The 19,978-nt window shown below is 35.7% G+C and overlaps 1 pseudogene; it reads left to right on the top strand.

The window, feature by feature from the left end:
* Nucleotides 1-9,629: 9,629 nt before the first annotated feature.
* On the top strand, nt 9,630-19,740 carry LOC129053333 (glutamate dehydrogenase 1, mitochondrial-like; annotated as a pseudogene).
* Nucleotides 19,741-19,978: the final 238 nt, after the last annotated feature.

Here is a 19,978-nt window from a genome sequence, read left to right as displayed (position 1 = left end):
TAGGCATTATCATTCAGGACATAGGCATGGGCAAGAACTTCATGTCTAAAACACCAAAAGCAATGGCAACAAAAGCCAAAATTGACAAATGGGATCTAATTAAACTAAAGAGCTTATGCACAGCAAAAGAAATTACCATCAGAGTGAACAGGCAATCTACAAAATGGGAGAAAATGTTCACAACCTACTCATCTGACAAAGGGCTAATATCCAGAATCTACAATGAACTCAAACAAATTTACAAGAAAAAAAAAAAAATCCCATCAAAAAGTGGGTGAAGGACATGAACAGACACTTCTCAAAAGAAGACATTTATGCAACCAAACAACACATGAAAAAATGCTCACCATCACTAGCCATCAGAGAAATACAAATCAAAACCACAATGAGATACTATGTCACACCAGTTAGAATGGCAATCATTAAAAAGTCAGGAAACAACAGGTGCTGGAGAGGATGTGGAGAAATAGGAACACTTTGACACTGTTGGTGGGACTGGAAACTAGTTCAACCATTGTGGAAGTCAGTGTGGTGATTCCTCGGGGATCTACAACTAGAAATAGCATTTGACCCAACCATCCTATTACTGGGTATACACCCAAAGGACTATAAATCATGCTGCTATAAAAACACAAGCACACGTATGTTTATTGTGGCACTATTCACAATAGCAAAGACTTGGAACCAACCCAAAAGTCCAACAATGTTAGACTGGATTAAGAAAATGTGGCACATATACACCATGGAATACTATGCAGCCATAAAACATGATGAGTTCATGTCCTTTGTAGGGACACGGATGAAATTGGAAATCATCATTCTCAGTAAACTATCGCAAGGACAAAAAACCAAATATCGCATGTTCTCACTCATAGGTGGGAATTGAACAATGAGAACACATGGACACAGGAAGGGGAACATCACACTCTGGGGACTGTTGTGGGGTGGGGGGAGTGGGGAGGGATAGCATTAGGAGATATACCTAATGCTAAATGACGAGTTAATGGGTGCAGCAAACAAACATAGCATATGTATACATATGTAAAAAACGTGCACATTGCGCACATTTACCCTAAAATTTAAAGTATAAAAAAAAAAAAAATGTTGGGAGTTGGTAGATGCAGAAGTTCCTTTTCTGGCCTTGCTTGAAAATGTTCAAAATATTCTAATTGTTTCCTGTCCATGTACTTCTTTTTCTGTTTTTTAATCTGTCATCTGTTAAAGTCATAAATACATTTTTCACAGTTTATGAATTGCTGCTCTGCTTCCCTAGTGTCATTCTGTTTGTCATAGTTTTTCCAATGAATGAAATACTCTGCCTTCCTATTTTTGTATTATCTTTTGTCAACAACAGTTTCAACCTCAAAATCCCAGGATGCCATGAAGGAAGAGATAGGATTGGAGCAATTACTGTGTCATGTTTATTTTTCTTTCTTTTTTTTTTTTTTTTTTTTGAGACAGACTCTCACTCTCTCACCCAGGCTCCAGTGCATTGGCACAGTCTCAGCTCACTGCAACCTTCCCCTCCCTGGATCACGCCATTCTCCTGCCTCAGCCTCCCGAGTAGCTGGGACTACAGGCACGTGCCACCATGCCCAGCTAATTTTTTGTACTTTTAGTAGAGACAGGGTTTCACCGTGTTAGCCAGGACGGTCTCAATCTCCTGACCTCGTGATCCGCCTGCCTCGGCCTCCCAAAGTCCTGGGATTACAGGCATAAGCCACTGTGCCTGGCTTGTCATTTTTCTTTCTGATGAGTCTCCACATTGTCACTGCTTTCAGCCTCATTGCTGCACCAGCCCTGGGTATGGATGAGCCTGTTCCACTTTGTGGCCACTGGTGTAGTAAAAGTTGTGTGAAGAAGCAGCTATGCTATGTACCTTTGTATCACCTAACTTAGTCCATGGTGGGACAGCTCAGGCTTCTGTTTATCATGCCAAGGTGTCTGGCTGGGTAGCCTCAGGTATTCCTACTTTCTGGTGTGGTAAAGAGATCTTTCTTCCTGGCTATAACTCTTTGCTTTGTAGTTGCTCCAGTGTTTATATTGAATATTCTAAAAGTAAAACACTTCTAAAATCACATTAGTTTATTCTCACTTAATATACAAAACCCTTACTCCTTTATAGCATGGCCGGCTTTATTTCAGTTATTGAGTTCTCAAAATTATAACAATATGCATTCTATCTCCAAAACACAAGCTAGTGAGTTTTTTTTAATATAATAGTGTATTAAATTATGTGAAGAACAGATAGTGAAGGTGCACATTGTTAATTTTTTTATCTTTTGGAATTTTTTGTGTACTTATCTTTACTTTATTCTTTGTTTATTAATACTGCTGTTCAATGCCCTTTCATTTTACCCTGGAATAATCCATAAAGTATTTGTTAAATGGTTGTCTACTGGCAAAAGAATGTGGCTTTTATTTGGGAATTTCATAACTTCTCCTCTCTTTTGATGGACAATTTGTTAAAACATAACTTTTCTCTTTGAAAGTTTTTTCTTACTGCACTTGGAATATATGAGTCCTCTGAGTTTTCAGATAAGAAGTTCCCCTGTTATTTGTGAGGGTATGTTGTGCATTACCAGTCAAAATTTCTCTTTCTGCTTTCAAGATTCTCTTTGTCTTTGTTTTAGACAGTTTAACTATCATGTATGTTTGGGTGTGTTTCTTTGAGTTTATTTTACTTGGAGTTTGTTGAGTTTCTTAGGTATTTATTATCTCAAATTTGTGACATGTTTAACCACTTTTTTTTAGTCTCCCTATTTCTTTATCTCCTCTTGAATTTCCAAAATGCCTAAGTAGGTCTGCTTGATGGTGTCACACTGGTTTCTAGACTGTTTTCACATTTCTTTATTTTTTTCTCTTCTTAACTTAATAATTTCAATTGCCTCTTTTATTCAATTTGCTGACATGTTCTATATGTGCAAGTCTCCTTTTAAATGTCTGTAGTAATTATTTATTTTTTTATTTGAGATGTAATCTTGCTCTGTCACCAGGCTGGAGTGCAGTGGCACAATCTTGGCTCACTCCAACCTCTGCATACTGGGTTCAATTGATTCTCCTGCTTCAGCCTCTTGAGTAGCTGGGACTACAGATATTTGTCACCACATCCAGCTAATTTGTGTATTTTTAGTACAGTTAGGGTTTCATCATGTTCCCCAGCAAAGTCAAAACTTCTTGACCTTATGATCTGCCACCTAGGTCTCCCGAAGTGCTGGGATTGCAGTCCTCTAGTGAATTTTTTTTTTAATATGTATTTTTAGTAGAGATGGGGTTTCACCATGTTAGCCAGGATGGTTTTGATCTCCTGACCCCTTGATTCACCCGACTCAGTCTCCCAATGTGCTGTGATTAGAGGTGTAAGCCACCATGCCCAGCCAAGAATTTTAATGTCAGTTGTTTTACTTTCATCTCCAGACTTTTTTTTTTTTACTGAGAGCCACTGAACCTGGCCCAGAATTTTTTTCTAAGTTTGAAAATAAGTTTCCATGCTTTCCTAAGATCCTGTATTATTTTACTTTCAATCTCTGTTTCTTGAACCTAAAGTAAGACATGCATAGACATCACATTTGTGAATTTTTTTTCAAAGATGCATTTGTACCAGTCTGTGTGTTTTAATATAAGAGCTCACATTTACAGTTACTACAAGTAAAAAAAATTACTTACTGTGACATTTACTTACATTTTTTATATGTTCTTTGTCTTATTTGATCCTCAATTTCTCCTTCGTCCATTAAAAAAAGTTAACATTTTGAAAATTTTTTCTGTATTTTCATGTAATTATTAGTTATATTTGGGACTTTAATTATATTTTAAACATAATACAGCTTCTTTGAATAATATTAACTTGTTTGAATATTCAAAATTTTAATTTCAATAATATAAATATATGCTGCTCTTGTACTTTTCTCTATCTCAATATAAATTGTCTCAGATTATATCTGTACACACTGAGTGTCCATTAAAGTAAATTTGTAACTTTTTATGTAATAGCTGCCTATGAGATCTGTAATAGTAATAGCTAACTTTGCCAGGATTGCAATAGTAATAGAATTTTTTTTAGGCAAGTGTTAATCACACATTATTTTAGCTTTTCTATATGTAGACATTTTTTGCTTGAGTATCGTTTTCATAAGATATTGATTTTCTTCATTTCTCCAACGTGTTTTTCTCAGTTATTGATACCTTAGAATGCATTCCATTAACACTATGAATATGAGCAATATAAAAACTATTATTTTTTTAAAAAACTGGATCTGTGTTAACAAATCTTTTGTATTGTCTATTGTATGAAATAACTGTATTCTTGCTTTCAACAATTGAAAACTTTGTTTGTGACCAATTCCTGGCATTTTCAACCAAGAATGAGTTCTGAGTTTGCAAAACAGAAATAAATATGTTTCATCGATTCTTTATTTATCTTCTAGAAAGACTGCAACAAACACAATAAATTAACACCAAGTGCTTCTTCACTCCTCCCAGAATTAGGAGTCAGGGCCTGAAATGGAAAATGCGGATTTCAATTTTGAAGGCTTCATCTGTGCCTGGGAGGCAGTATGACAATCCAAAAAAATATTTACTACTTTAAAACTGTCTCTCTTGATGGTTTGCTTGGTTTATACAAACTACTGATTTACAGTAATCAGACAGTTTTTAATTGGTTTGATGTTTCTTTGAATGGTTTGAAGCTGCCAGCCCTGCAGTTTTGCCCTCATTTTTATTTGGGAAGCACTGATTGTTTTAGAATCTCAGAGATTAATTTTATTTAGGGGATCTATGATTTGTCCCTTGAAAATATGGTTTAAAATACTAAAATTGAATTTTACATGTTTAATTTGTGTTTCTAATTGTTAGGTTTTTGTTTTAGTGGTTATGGTATGAAGTTTGTTGTTTGCTTTTTATTAATTGATGTTATCAATTTCATATAAAAGGCAAGGGCAATATTCTCTATTATGAATCACATCTTGGTTTTATGTAAAACATGTATACAATTTTTTGTTTCCAAAGTGACTTTCAAGTACATACCAAAATAAAATAATAAGGGAATAATTATGTAGGCATGCAGCAAGATCTACAAGTGTGATGATCTCTGGCAGAAGCTTGCATAAATTGTTTGAAAAACAACCAGGTCACTGTGGATGGAGCAGACTGTGGAAGGAAAATGATTGTAGACAATGAGATTATAGGTGTAACACACAGTTGATGTGATTGTCTAGGGTTTCCATAGGTCAGTAGATTTTACTTTAGTTTCACTTTAAGCCAAGCTCATGACTGGAAGTGGAATTGGTAAGGTTGTTGCTAGCATCTAAAGCCAAGAGGCTAGAAATGCTGCTGAATATCTTAAAATCTAGTCTCAGGCAACTTTGAGCAATTAACAGTATTGAACCATCTCTCCAGAAAATTGTAAAAAGAAAAAAAGAAGCACACTTTTAGAAAACATTGATTTTATATTTTCAAGGTTACTTAACTCAATCTTTGGTTTCTGTAAATCAGAAGGATTTTAAGAAGCTCTTTTAAAGTTCAGTTGATTGAAGTTAGGGTAAGTGTTAGTAAAGTGAAGTCAGTTCAGTTAATCAATAATTAGAAAGTAAACTGTAGGCCAGGTGTGGTGGCTATAATCCCAGTACTTTGGGAGGCCAAGGTGGGCCAATCACAAGGTCAGGAGATCAAGACCATCCTGACTAACATGGTGAGACCTTGTCTCTACCAAAAAAAAAAAAAAAAAAAATTAGCTGGGCATGGTGGCGGGCACCAGTAGTACAAGCTACTCACGAGGCCGAGGCAGAAGAATGGTGTGAACCCAGGAGGTGGAGTTTGTCGTAAGCCGAGGTGGTGCCACTGCACTGTCCAGCCTGGGTGACAGAGCAAGACTCCATCTCCAAAAAAAAAAAAAAGAAAAGAAACTATTTCCTTTTTTCTCCCCCTTTCTTTTCCATTACTTTAAAATATCTCTGTAAAGCACTAATATAGCAAAATAAAACCCTAGGCACATTCTATTTTTGGGATAACATGGAGAACACTCCAAGGCTTTTGGGATATAACTAATCTTGAATACAACTGGAAGTCATACAGAATACAGATGCATATATGTGCATTAGTGCAATATATTATGCATACAGACTGGGCATAGTGATTGTCATAAGACAAATATTAAATGTTTCTTATGACATAAAATTTGCTAAGATTTTACAATAACTAAGACAAATGGAAACCAAGATTTCAAGGATTACAGCCAGGGTTAGAGAATTCTGGCTGTTAAGTACAATGAAAACTCGAGCATCTTCTAGGAGAGTCCATCACTCTTGCCATAACCAGCGTGGGGATTATCTCTACAGAAACAGGTGAAAGGGCTGATGGCAGCATGAATCTCATTATTCCTGGATGCAGAAACATAATTTGAGATTATCTGAATGACAGGGCTGAATGACCTGGAACACAAACAGGGATAAAAGTTTCCCCTGGCTTACCACATTGTGGTAAGACAAAAATAAAACAAGAGCTGTGGCCCTTCAGTGTGCACAGACCTAGGAGCTATCAAAGCCAGGGAGGGCTGTCACACCCTTTGCAGCTTTGCATTTTCCGGCATCTCCAAGCTTCCGGGTATCACTACATTCCCCAGTATCAGCTGTGGAAGCTGCTTGCGGTAGGCCTGGTCCAGCTGCAGCTTTTCAATGATCTGGCAGTTCTGTTGGCAACTAAATCTTCCTGGCCTGATACAGCTGGCATGACTGACCTTGTTTAGCTGCTGAAGCCCACACTTAATCATACACCACTCACCACTCATCCATGCTTGCCCTTGGCAGGTGATAAATCCCGGCTGTTAACACCAGATGAGTGCAGCATGTCAAGTAGTGTGGGTAGAACAACTTAGCAGCCCTGATTAAAGCTTAGGGAAAGGAACCACAGGCCACAGAGGTTTTCATCTGCAAAGTGACACCCCTAAACTCCCATAGCAGTAGAAGCATAGCTGGTTATGTTTAAATGACTTACTTCTTTTGGTTCTTGAAATAATGACTATTCAGTGTCCTACATTTTGGTATTTTTTAACCTCATTTGCAAATTATTATATTTCAAAATTTTTACAAAATCAAATTTGAAAGATTATTATTTGCGTTGAACCACCTGATCCATCTTATGTACACTGCATTTTTTTAAGACAGAGTTTCAGTTTTGTCATCCAAGCTGGAGTGCAGTGGCATTTTCTCAGCTCAGTGTACCTCCTGCCTCTGCCTCCCATGGAGCTGGAATTACAGGCACCCACCATGGTGTGCAGCATGGCATTGGAGTTCAGATTAGCTTTCTCCTAGTAGATTATGAAGCTTACTTATGAAAGAGTATTTCTAATTCCTGGACTTTGATGTTTTGTACTCATGTAATTTCTGTTTGAGAGACACTTTTGCTCAGGGTTGTAATATGATGAGCAGCATTTCTGGCATTTTCTGCTAAATGCAATGGTGACATACATTTTCTGTGGTTGAAATACCCTAATATGTTTGTGTCTCAAGAAATCTGAATCGTTGACATTTACTATTCTAGAGAGTTCTGAAGAAGAAATTAAAAACCACTTTTTAAAATTTTGCAGAGGCTAGGAGGAGTGGTTCACACCTGTAATCCAAGCAACTTTGGAGACTGAGGCAGGAGGATCACCTGAGTTTAGGAGTTGTAGACCAGCCTGGTCAATAGGGTGAAACCTGATCTTCACTAAAATTACACACACAGACATGAAGTAAAATCAGCTTGTCAGGGTGGTGGACAACTGTAATCCCAGCTATTTGGGAGGCTGAGGCAGGAAAATCTCTTAAATCTGGGAGGTGGAGGTTGCAGTGAGCTGAGATCACACCATTGCACTCCAGCCTGTATGACAAAAGAAAACCTCTGTCTTAAAAAAAATTTGCAGTAATTTTATATGAGATCTCATTTTTCTCTAATTTTTGGCTATTCTAACATCCTGATATTTTCTCTAACTTGCTGCTATTATAACATTCTGTCATTGGTGAAATATACCAGGGTGTCCTGCATGTACCATGGAACTTAATATAAAACAATATTAATTAACACAAATAAAAAGTTTTTTCTGGATGTGAGGTTATAGTAGCTTTGAAAAATGTGCCACACTTTAAAACATTTTGTAATTACAAATCAGCGTTGTCACAAACTTCATTGAAAAGCAAATAAGTAGCATATCTTAATTTTTAGTTGATTGAATTTCTTTTCTTTTATTTTTAGAATGAAATCTCACACTCTCTTTGGCTGGAGTGCAGTGGTGCAATCTTAGCAGACTGCAACCCCCTGCCTCCCAATTTCAAGTGTTTATTCTTCCTCAGCTTCTTGAATAGCTGAGAATACATGTGTGCATCACCACCTCTGATGGGTTTTTACCATATTGGCCACACTTGTCTCAAGCTCCAGACCTCAAGTACTCTGCCTGTCTTGGCCTCCAAAAGTACTGGAATTACATGTGTGAATCACCATGCCTGGCCCCTGACTGAATTTCTAATTCAAAAAAAATCCATCTTACAAAACCTTATTTTCTATATTATATTTTTGATGTGTTTCTTTATATGTCTCATAATTAAAGAAAATGGTATAATTTTAATGTATTTTTTTGTAATTGAAAATGAGTTTATTTGTATTAATATGTAATTAAAACAGTAAGTATATTAAGAATTTTTTTGCTGTGTGTAAAGTTATGAGGTTTTAGAAATTTCTTTAAAAAACTAATTTGGATAATTAATTACATTAGTTGATTGTACTTGGGTTATTTTCCTCAGGATTTTCTTTTGTAAGAAAATTCAAAATTGCTTCAAGATACATTGAGATGTTCAACTATGTGAAATAAACTTAAAGGTATTTTCTTTGAAAAGAAAGTTTTTATACCCTACCTTTTCTACTAATAATATGTGATTATTTTTTCTAACATGCTAGAAATTAATTTTTTTCATCTTCCCTGCACCTAAAGTTCCCTTGTAATATATGACAAGCAAAGAACTGCTATCAGAGAAGGCTGTTGTAGTCTGTAAGTCACCTATTACCATCAACCCTGGTTTTGAGCTACTTGCAACACCAGCTATTGTCTGTGTAAAAAATCTCACAGTGATGCTAGACTGTCTGACAGAAACATATTACATAGACAAAGTAAAAACTGTGAGTATTTTAAATTATAAAACAGTTTTGTTCATTAATCATACTTTTGTTTGAAATTCTATTATTTCATTTAGAAAAATTAACTCATGGTTTTCTGTGTTTTTGGTCAGCTAGTTTACCATTTTGTAGTCAACAGGTATATAATTAAAACCATTTAACTAAGAGAACATCAATTTTTTAATAAGCATGTATTTCTTAACTTCTCTCCTATTGTTGGTTTTAGTACTTTACCACAGTGGGTTTTATTTAGTCATATGTGAAAAAAAAAAGACAACCCATTACAGTAACAAGAAACCTAATTTAATGCTACAAAAATTTATATTTAAAATGGATTCATTAAAAAGATTTTCATAACCCAAATGTTAAAGTTGCTCAATGTATTTTAATTATATTCTGAGAGGTACTTTTTTAAAAAAATCATAATGTGAGAAGAGAACATTTGAGTGCATTTTATTAATTTTAAATGTCCATATTAGTTAAGCAAAATGAATAGCAATGTTGAAATTTTACACAAAACTGAAACTCAGAGTGGGAGCCAATGTAAGTAAGTTAACAAGTAATAACTTGAAATTTAGTTGATTTCAAGAGAAATCTGAGGGTTAAGAATATAATTAACAACAGAATTCTGTACAGATATTTAATTGGAAATTTGAAATTATATTTGTTTATGTTTTTTCTCGGTTTGAGTATATTTTTTAGTACATTGTAGGAGTTTCTAGCTAAACTCAGTATTCAAAAGTTCAGATCTTTATGTGCTCTGTAGGATCTACATAGAGAGAAGAATTTCGTTTTTGAAAACTTTTTTGTGTTTATTTGTTTAACTATTGTATTGGAATAGTAAATATATATTTTCAAAAGAGATTTTTTTAACCAACCCTGTTTTTGTTAAACTATTTAGCCAATGTTTTCTTGTGATTAATATATATTTTCAAATATATAAGAGGACATGCAGTAAAAACTATGAACTTGTCACCAATATATATTTCTTGGGCAGAGATTTTCTTTTAGGTATATGCACATCTTCAAACACTTACCTATTTTTTTTTATCAGAAATATGCAATATACAATATGGTTAACTTTGTTTTGTACTTAGTCACACACCTGTCAATACATGAAGATCTGTTTAATTCTCTTTTGTAGCTACTTAAATTGCATTTCAATGTGCTCTAATTTATGCAGTCCACCCCTAAGTTGAATTGATGTGTAAGTTGTATTCAGTTTTACAAAAAGTAGCATTTACAATTTTCACAGCTATTTTAAAGACACCATCTAATTGACTTCTTCTTACAATAAAACTATGAACATATATAAAGCAATTATCACTGTTAGCTGAGGAAGAAAGTGATATTTATGTGGAGGTTATAGTTTTTATGAGTTGGAACAATAATTTAAATGAAATGATCAATTAAAACTGAGAAAACCCTAATGTTCTATTTATATACAGTTCTGATGAAAGTGTATTGGATATAATTATTTTAAGTGCAAAAGTTTTTTAATATGTAAAGTCATAATGATTAATGCTAAGTCTCTGTTTAACACATGAGAATTTAATATTATATCGTCGTGTATGACTCGTTCTAAGAGAATTGTTACAAAAGCAATGACATTAAAAATGTGCACTTAAAAATTCTGTATTTAATAGTCTTTATAGTGGCTCACATTGCTGATGTAAAAGTTTAAAGTACTCTTTCAAAATGGTTGTGTTAGCCTGATAGAATAAATTTCACAGCCCAATTAAGAGAACAATGGGTAAAATCATTATATTTGTTGCAAAATCATTATATTTTCTTAGCTTGTGAAGCACTCAGTGAATAGGAATAACTGTCCCCTGTTGGATCCTGCCCACCAAAAAGATTGGTGGGACTCAGAGAAACTGCTGCTACTTTTCACCTAAATTATGTGATCCATCAACTATACATAATCCTAGTCATCAGAAATAGTTTTTCTACAGTTGAAAAAACAGTTAGTGATAAAGATGATGATTGTTCAAAGATGAGAAACAAAATTGTGAGGTAAGTTTTAATTATATATTTTTAAATATTCTGATAGTAGATACTGTTGTTCTTCCTGAGATTAGTGTACTTTCGTGAGATTTTTATCCAGACTGCGTTTTGATGATAAGGCTAGAAAATGTGAGATACTGTGACTGACATATTTATTGTGCTCACTATCTAGTAACTTTAAATTTTGGTTAATAATATGTATCACTTTTTGTTTGTTTGTTTTGAAACCGTGGTAGATATAATCACATTTGTATGACCTGGTAAATGAAATTCAGCCTTTGAATAATGAGTTTTTTTTTTTTTTTTTTTTGAGATGGAGTTTCATTCTGTCACCGAGGCTGGAGTGCAGTGATGCAATCTCAGCTCACTGCAAGCTCTGCCTCCTGGGTTCACACCATTCTACTGCCTCACCTTCCCAAGAAGCTGGGACTACAGGAGCCCAGCATCACTTCCGGCTATATTGTTTTTGTATTTTTAGTAGGGATGGGGTTTCACTGATAGCCAGGGTGGTCTCCTGACCTCGTGATCTGCCCATCTCAGCTTCCCAAAGTGCTGGGATTACAAGCATGAGCCAACGTGCCAGGCCTTTTATTTTTAATAATTATATTGTCTTTTAAAGAAGGCATTTTTTTTTTTTTTTTACTGTTGTTCTGTCTGTGTCATATAAGCTGTGCTTATTTTTAGGACTTTCTGAATATTTTTCTCAAATTAGGGTTTTTTCTGCTAAGGAAAAAAATTATTTTTGAGATAATGCTACATGGACCTGTTAGCAACATGAAATAATGATTACAATCAGGCTGCTAAGTGTATAAAAACATCTGATTGAAAATACAAAGTATCTGGTTGAAAATAAAGCAGAAAAAACGTTAGGTTTTAGTGGCAGTTTACATATTTAAGATATAGCTATTAAGTAGTGAACCCAGAAAACTTTAATTTTGGAAACATTTGTACTCAAGTAATTTATCATTCCTATACTTTTTTGCATAGATATTGACAGAAACTAAATAAAGAAATTAGAATATTTTAACTCTAGTAAATAATTCTTAAATTTCTGTTTATCTTCCTCTGTGATCAGAAATAGTTTGGTTTTCAAATAGCATCTCAGCACTTATCATCAATGGAGATTGAAACACAAACTTGCCTCTGCCTTTCTAGATCTGATAGATCACACCATACAGTTATTACAACCTTGGTAGTATTTCTTTTTATTAGAATCTCCACATGGGATGTTCACTAACACTTGATTAACAGCCACTAACAGAAAACAACAACAAAAAACTAAAATTTAAGTCCTGGTATTGTAGTCGGTTTTACCCCTAGGGTTTTGAATTTAAAACAGATAGAGGGGGGTAGGGGGAAGGGATAACTTTAGGAGATATACCTAATGCTAAATGATGAGTTAATGGGTGCAGCACACCAGCATAGCACACGTATACATATGTAACTAACCTGCACATTGTGCACATGTACCCTAAAACTTAAATTATAATAATAATAAAATTAAAAATAACAGATAGAGATGGTTAATTATACAGACAAAAAGTGAATGAGGCAGACAGAATATAAAATTCAAATAAAGTCCCCACCTGTGTTCTTGGTTGCTTGTGCTTTATGTTTTCTTAGGATTCACTGTGGCATGCATATCTGCCTAACTAATTTTTCTACATGATGAACTTCATCAGGGCACAAACTGGATATTGTTTATTTTTGTATCAAAAACCTCAGGTGTAGAGAAAAACATATAGAAACATGATATGTGTAAAATAACTGTATTTTGCTCTGTAGCTACAAGGAAATTATGACCTTTGGAGCACCTATGTATGTTCTCTTACCTTCCACAACTATTCTTAACAGCCATATTTATTGCGTGGTAATAATTCCAAATACATCACATAAATTATATCCAGAAATCTGTAAAAATACATTATACTCACAAGGGGACTCTGAATTCTAGGAGAACAAACTATCTTATTCCTCGTAAGTTATTTATCACAGGGCACATAGCCATCAGTGTCCGTGTCGGTAATGTTTTCTGATTTGCAACAAATAAGAGACTTCTACATACACAGGTTCTGCAAACAGCTTTCTCCAAACATATATTAAGATGTTTGAAAACAAAAACAAATCAATACTACAGTAAAATGTAACAAATTTAAAGCCATTAGAGTATATTATCTGTCTACAGATCATTTACATTTTATTAAATATTTATGTAGAGATAAAGTAAACTACACAGGAGGAAGAGTGTGAATTATATTTACATACTCCATCATTGTAAACCAGAAGCTTGAGCAGACACAAATTATAGTATTAAAGAGGATCCTTGAGCCAAACCCCTACAAATATCAAACGATTACTATATGGAAATATTTTAAGCTTTGGTAAGAAAGTATTGCTTAAGTTAGTTATGGCATAATCACCCTAATGATGTTAATTTTTATTTATTTATCTTTTTATAAAAAGATTATAAACCTTAAAATTATCATTAAATTGTTTTAATGTTTGCTCAGTGAATGTGAACATTTGTACCTGTTCTCTGTTTATGGTGTGTAACACAATTAAGCACTTGCTATTTAAATAATTTTGTTTTTTTTTTTTTTTGGCCAATAGAAATGATTTGGGTATGACTAAAAAAATGTGCATTTACATTCAGTGATTATTTTGAATTTCCTTGGGAGTTGGATATGGGACCTTACACAGAAGCAGGCATTGCAAAGCTGGAAGAGAATAATGTGAAATCAGAAAATCAATGGATTCCACAGAAAGAGTAACCTGAAAATAAAACTACAAAGATCACAAAATGCAGACTTTTAGGTGTGCTTGTATACTGTGGTCAAGCAAAGCCGTGGGCATTATTATTCTCATATTATTCAAAAAATGGTAGGATGATGACTGAGATTCCTGGTATAAATTTGATGATGAAGATTTAACAGGACTTAAATGGATGATGATAAAGAAATTTTATCAAAGGCCTTTTCGGCATCTATTGAGATAATCATGTGGTTTTTGTCTTTGCTTCTGTTTATATGATGGTTTGCATTTATTTATTTGTGTATGTTGAACCAGCCTTGCATCCCAGGGATGAAGCCCACTTGATCATGGTGGATAAGCTTTTTGATGTGCTACTGGATTCAGTTTGCCAGTATTTTATTCAGGATTTTTGCATCAATATTCATCAGGGATATTGGCCTAAAACTCTCTTTTTTGTGTGTGTGTCTCTGCTAGGCTTTGGTATCAGGTTGATGCTGGCTTCATAAAATGAGTTAGGGAGGATTCTCTTTTTCTTTTGATTGGAATAGTTTCAGAAGGAATGGTACTAGCTCCTGTTTGTACCTCTGGTAGAATTCAGCTATGAATCCACCTGGTCTTGGACTTTTCTTGGTTCATAGGCTATTAATTACTGCCTCAATTTCAAAGCCTGTTATTGGTCTATTAAGGAATTCAACTTCTTCCTGGTTTAGTTTTGGGAGTGTTTATGTGTCCAGGAAATTTGTTCATTTCTTCTAGATTTTCTAGTTTGTTTGTGTAGAGGTGTTTATAGTATTCTCTGAAAATACTTAAATGTAAGACCTAAAACCATAAAAATCCTAGAAGAAAACCTGGGCAATACAGGACATAGGCATGGACAAGAATTTCATGTCTAAAACACCAAAGGCAAGGCAACAAATGCCAAAATTGACAAATGGGATCTGATTAAACTAAAGAGCTTCTGCACAGACAAAGAAACTACCACCAGAGTGAACAGGCAACCTACAAAATGGAAGAAAATTTTTGCAATCTACCCATCTGACAAAGGGCTAATATCCAGAAAATACAAAGAAATTAAACAAATTTACAAGAAAAAATCATACAACCCCATCAAAAAGTCGGCAAAGGATATAAACAGGCACTTCTCAAAAGCAGAAATTTATGCAGCAGAAAGCCACATTGAAAAAGGTTCATTATCACTGGCCATCAGAGAAATGCAAATCAAAACCACAATGAGAGACCATCTCACACCAGTTAGAATGGCGATCATTAAAAAGTCAGGAAACAACAGGTGTTGGAGTGGATGTGGAGAAATAGAAAAACTTTTACACTGTTGGTGGGACTGTATACTAGTTCAACCATTGTGGAACACAGTGTGGTGACTCCTCAAGGGTCTAGAACTGGAAATATCGTTTGACCCAGCCCTCCCATTACTGGATATATGCACAAAGGATTATAAATCATGCTGCTATAAAGACACATGCACACGTATGTTTATTGTGGTAGTATTCACAATAGCGAAGAGTTGGAACCAACCCAAATGTTCATCAATGAGAGACTGGATTAAGAACATGTGGCACATATATACTATGGAATACTATGCAGCCATAAAAAATGATGAGTTCATATCCTTTGTAGGGACATGGATGAAGCTGGAAACCATCATTCTGAGCAAACTATCACCAAGGACAGAAAACCAAACAACATATGTTCTCACTCATAGGTGGGAATTGAACAATGAGAACACTTGGTCACAGGATGGGGAACATCACACACTTGGGCCTGTTGTGGGATGGTGAGAGTGGGGAGGAGGGAAGGATAGCATTAGGAGATATACCTAATGTAAATGATGAGTTAATGGCAGCACACCAGCATGGCACTTATATACATATGTAACAAACCTGCACATTGTGCACATGTACTCTAGAACTTTAAGTATAACGATAAAAAAAAGAAATTTTAAAAATTAGTGTTTTGATGGAGAGTACATGAATGTATTTGATCATATGCTGAAGTGCATGTCATATAGACAGCAGAAGAGGTGATAAAATGCTTATATAGTTTTGAAACAATAAACAAATGGACATGATTGATGAAGGAGATGAGATGATAAGACATATATTATGGCTAACTCTTGCAAGAACACATCACATCATCATGTCACCAGCCTTCAATAAAAGTGTATGGTAAAAAAAAAAAACAATGACATTTACTCCTAAATGAAAGCAATAAAGATGAGAGTATTTGCAGTTTGTGAAAGAACTGCTTACATGTAATGGTGTTTATTTAAACCCTGCTCATGCTAAGCTTTTAGATTAGCTTCTTTGTAATAAAAATAATGTGTGCTTGGCTTCTATGATTCTTTACAACACATCAACATGTTTTTCATATTTTTCTTCAGTCTTCTTTTTGCTTTTTTCATAGAATCATTAGCCTCAATTTATGTGAACATGTTGCCTTTCTGGTTTAGTTATTCTAAAGTAAAAAAATTTAAGATATCTGTACCTTAGAATAGTGGACCTTAATGTATGGATATGTGAAAAGCATTTATTTATTAAACCAGTGATTATTTTTTACTCAAGCATTTGTTTAAAATGTGGGTTAGTGAAGTGGTAAGATCATCAGTAAAAGTAGTCTTAACTAACAAAAATTATGTTAAGAAAGAGCTTGAAAATACAACTGTTTTTGACTGTATAGGTAATTTTTATTTAAAGAGCAGAATTATTTTTCTGCCTGAATCAAAATAAATTACTGTGATTTGTATACAGATTGCTGCTATATTCCTCATTATCATTGTATTTTACATTTTAAAAAAGTAATTTGTGTTCCTGCCAGTGACTGGTATACGGCTTTGGATTTTATTCATAGGGAACTTATAATTGGTTTGTTTGTCTATTATACTGCTTTACATTTTCCTAACCATAAAAACATTATTTCAAATTTTAAATACACAATAATCATTTTTGCAGTAATCGTGAGAGAATTCTTCATAAACTTAAAATTGTCTAATCTAAATGCGTGTTTATTATTTCAAAATTGGTTCCTATTCCAATACCTTCGTATTGCACCTTTTTCCACTTTATCATTAAGTATGAAGTTTTACCTTTACTAAATAAAATATTAAGTGATAATTAAAAAGATATAACATATTTTAGATGCTGTTTTCTTGGTGATATTCATAATTCCAATAATTTGGAAGGCCAAGGCAAAAGATCGCTTGAGGCCAAGAATTTTGAACCCGGTTTGGCAAAACAGTGAAACACAATCTCTACAAAAGTGTTCACAAATCAAGAAGATATGGTAGCTCACACCGGTAACCTTAGCAATCTATAAGTCCGTGGTGGGTGGATCAGTTCAGCATATAAATTGAGGCCAGCCTGAACAATATAGCAGGATTCTGTCTATAAAAAATATTAAAATAATTAACGAAATTGAATAATTATCTGAGCCTACTGGCCTTTTCCTGGAGAACCAGCTAACTGGGAAGCTGAAGCTTCAAGAACATGGGTATCACAGGCTGCCACTAAGGAGATGAGACAGATGCCTGATTCTTTCACATAGCTAAGTGGATACAGCCTACTTTACATTTGTCTTTTTCATGTAAAATTGCTTATTTTCTTGACTTTGTATGACTATAGGTAGGGTTTTAGTTTGCAGTCAGAGGACAGCTTCAGCTGAGCCATCTCCCCCTGAAAACACAAGGCATTCTTCCTTCCTACACAGTCACTCATCTTAGTGCCCCAAAACTCTCAGGCAGAATTTGACTTAGATTGTCCTAAATTTAATGTGATTTTTGTCTTCTGATCCTTCCATTAACGCTCTCTTTTCTCCACACTCATGTCCCATCTTTTGCTACTGTCAATAATCATTTATCCCCTCCCATCACAAAAGAAGCCTGTACTCCCTTCAGATACAGCAACATGAAGATTCCCCAGAAAAACCAAAAATTAAAAAAATACATACTTTAATTTTGCACTTTTTTAATTTTAAAAAAACGTTCGAGATTGAGGAACCACATGCATCTGGTAGGAGACGAGTTTTATCTTCACAAAGAATTTACTGATATGAACATTTTTGTTACATAATATTAGCAGAAAAAATTCTGAATTAAACAAGAACAAAAAAAACCCTAAAACCTGAGGTGAAGCCCTGCTGCGGTCCCGGGCCGGGCCCTCTGCCATGGGCTCGGCGGCCTCCCACTCGGCCGCCTTGTTGGGCGGGGCCCGGAGACAGTCCGCCGCTGCCTCACAGCCGGGGCTCTCACTGGCCGCCTGGCGCCGCTACAGCTAGGCGGTGGCCGATAGCGAGGACGACCCTAACTTCTTCAGGACGGTGGAGGGCTTCTTCAATCGCGGCGCCAGCATCGTGGGGGACAAGCTGGTGGATGACCTGAGGACCCGGGAGAGTGAGGAGCAGAAGCAGAACCGGCTGCAGGGCACCCTGTCGATCATCAAGCCCTGCAACCATGTGCTGAGTCTCTCCTTCTGCATCCGGAAGGACGACGGCTCCTTGGAGGTCATCTAAGGCTACCCAGCCCAGCACAGCCAGCACCGCACGCCCTGCAAGGGAGGTGTCCGTTACAGCACTGATGTGAGTGTAGATGAAGTAAAAGCTTTGTCTTCTCTGATGACATACAAGTGTGCAGTGGTTGATGTGCCATTCGGGGGTGTTAAACTGGTGTTAAGGTCAATCCAAAGAACTATACTAATAATGAATTGGAAGAGATCACAAGGAGGTTCACCATGGAGCTAGCAAAGAAGGGCTTTATTGGTCCTGGCATTGATGTGCCTGCTCCAGACATGAGCACAGGTGAGAGGGAGATGTCCTGGATCGCGGATGCCTATGCCAGCACCATAGGTCACGATGATATTAATGCGCTCTCCTCTGTTACTGGTAAACCCATCAGCCAAGGGGGAATCCATGGACGCATCTTTGCTACTGGCCGTGGTGTCTTCCATGGGATTGAAAACTTCATCAATGAAGCTTCTTACATGAGCATTTTAAGAATGACACCAGGGTTTGGAGATAAAACATTTGTCGTTCAGGGATTTGGTAATGTGGGCCTACACTCTATGAGATAATTACATCATTTTGTTGCTAAATGTATTGCTGTTGATAAGTCTGATGGGAGTATATGGAATCCAGATGGTATTGACCCAAAGGAGCTGGAAGACTTCACTTTGCAACATAGGTCCATTCTGGGTTTCCCCAAGGCAAAGCCCTATGAAGGAAGCATCTTGGAGGCCTACTGTGACATACTGATCCCAGCTGCCCATGAGAAGCAGTTGACCAAATCCAATGAACCCAGAGTCAAAACCAAGATCATTGCTGAAGTTGCCAAGGGGCTCACAACTCCAGAAGCTGACAAGATCTTCCTGGAGAGAAACATTATTGTTATTCCAGATCTCTTCTTGAATGCTGGAGGAGTGACAGCATCTTATTTTGAGTGGCTGAAGAATCTAAATCATGTGAGCTATGGCCATTTGACCTTCAAATATGAAAGGGATTCTAACTACCACATGCTCATGTCTGTTCAAGAGAGTTTAGAAAGACAATTTGGAAAGCACGGTGAAACTATTCCCATTGTACCCATGGCAGAGTTCCAAGACAGGATGTCAGGTGCAACTGAGAAAGACATCAGGCACTCTGGCTTTGTGTACACAATGGAGTGTTCTGCCAGGAAAATCATGTGCACAGCCAGGAAGTATAACCTGGGATTGGACCTGAGAACAGCTGCCTATGTCAATACCATTGAGAAAATCTTCAAAGTGTGCAATCAAGCTGGCGTGACCTTCACATAGATGGATCATGGCTGACTTCCTCACTATCCTCTTCACGTGTAACTTCTGCAGACCTATCACATATTACATGTAACCACATAAATCCCTTTCTCTCCTGACTCATTAATAATGGATACTTTTTTCAACAAGTCAATCCAAATCAGCCTGTTAAGGAGTAATAAATTAAGGTTAGAGGATCATGTACGAGCTGAGTGTGAAAGTAGAAATCACCTACATCAGAGAGCCATTTTGGTATTTTGCCTTTAAATAAAAATCCTCCTCCATCTGGCTGTGCAGCCTTG

This window comes from Pongo abelii, chromosome Y, assembly GCF_028885655.2.
Source record: "Pongo abelii isolate AG06213 chromosome Y, NHGRI_mPonAbe1-v2.0_pri, whole genome shotgun sequence".
In the NCBI taxonomy this organism is placed as follows: Eukaryota; Metazoa; Chordata; class Mammalia; order Primates; family Hominidae; genus Pongo; species Pongo abelii.
This window is presented reverse-complemented; position numbering and strand designations above follow the sequence as displayed.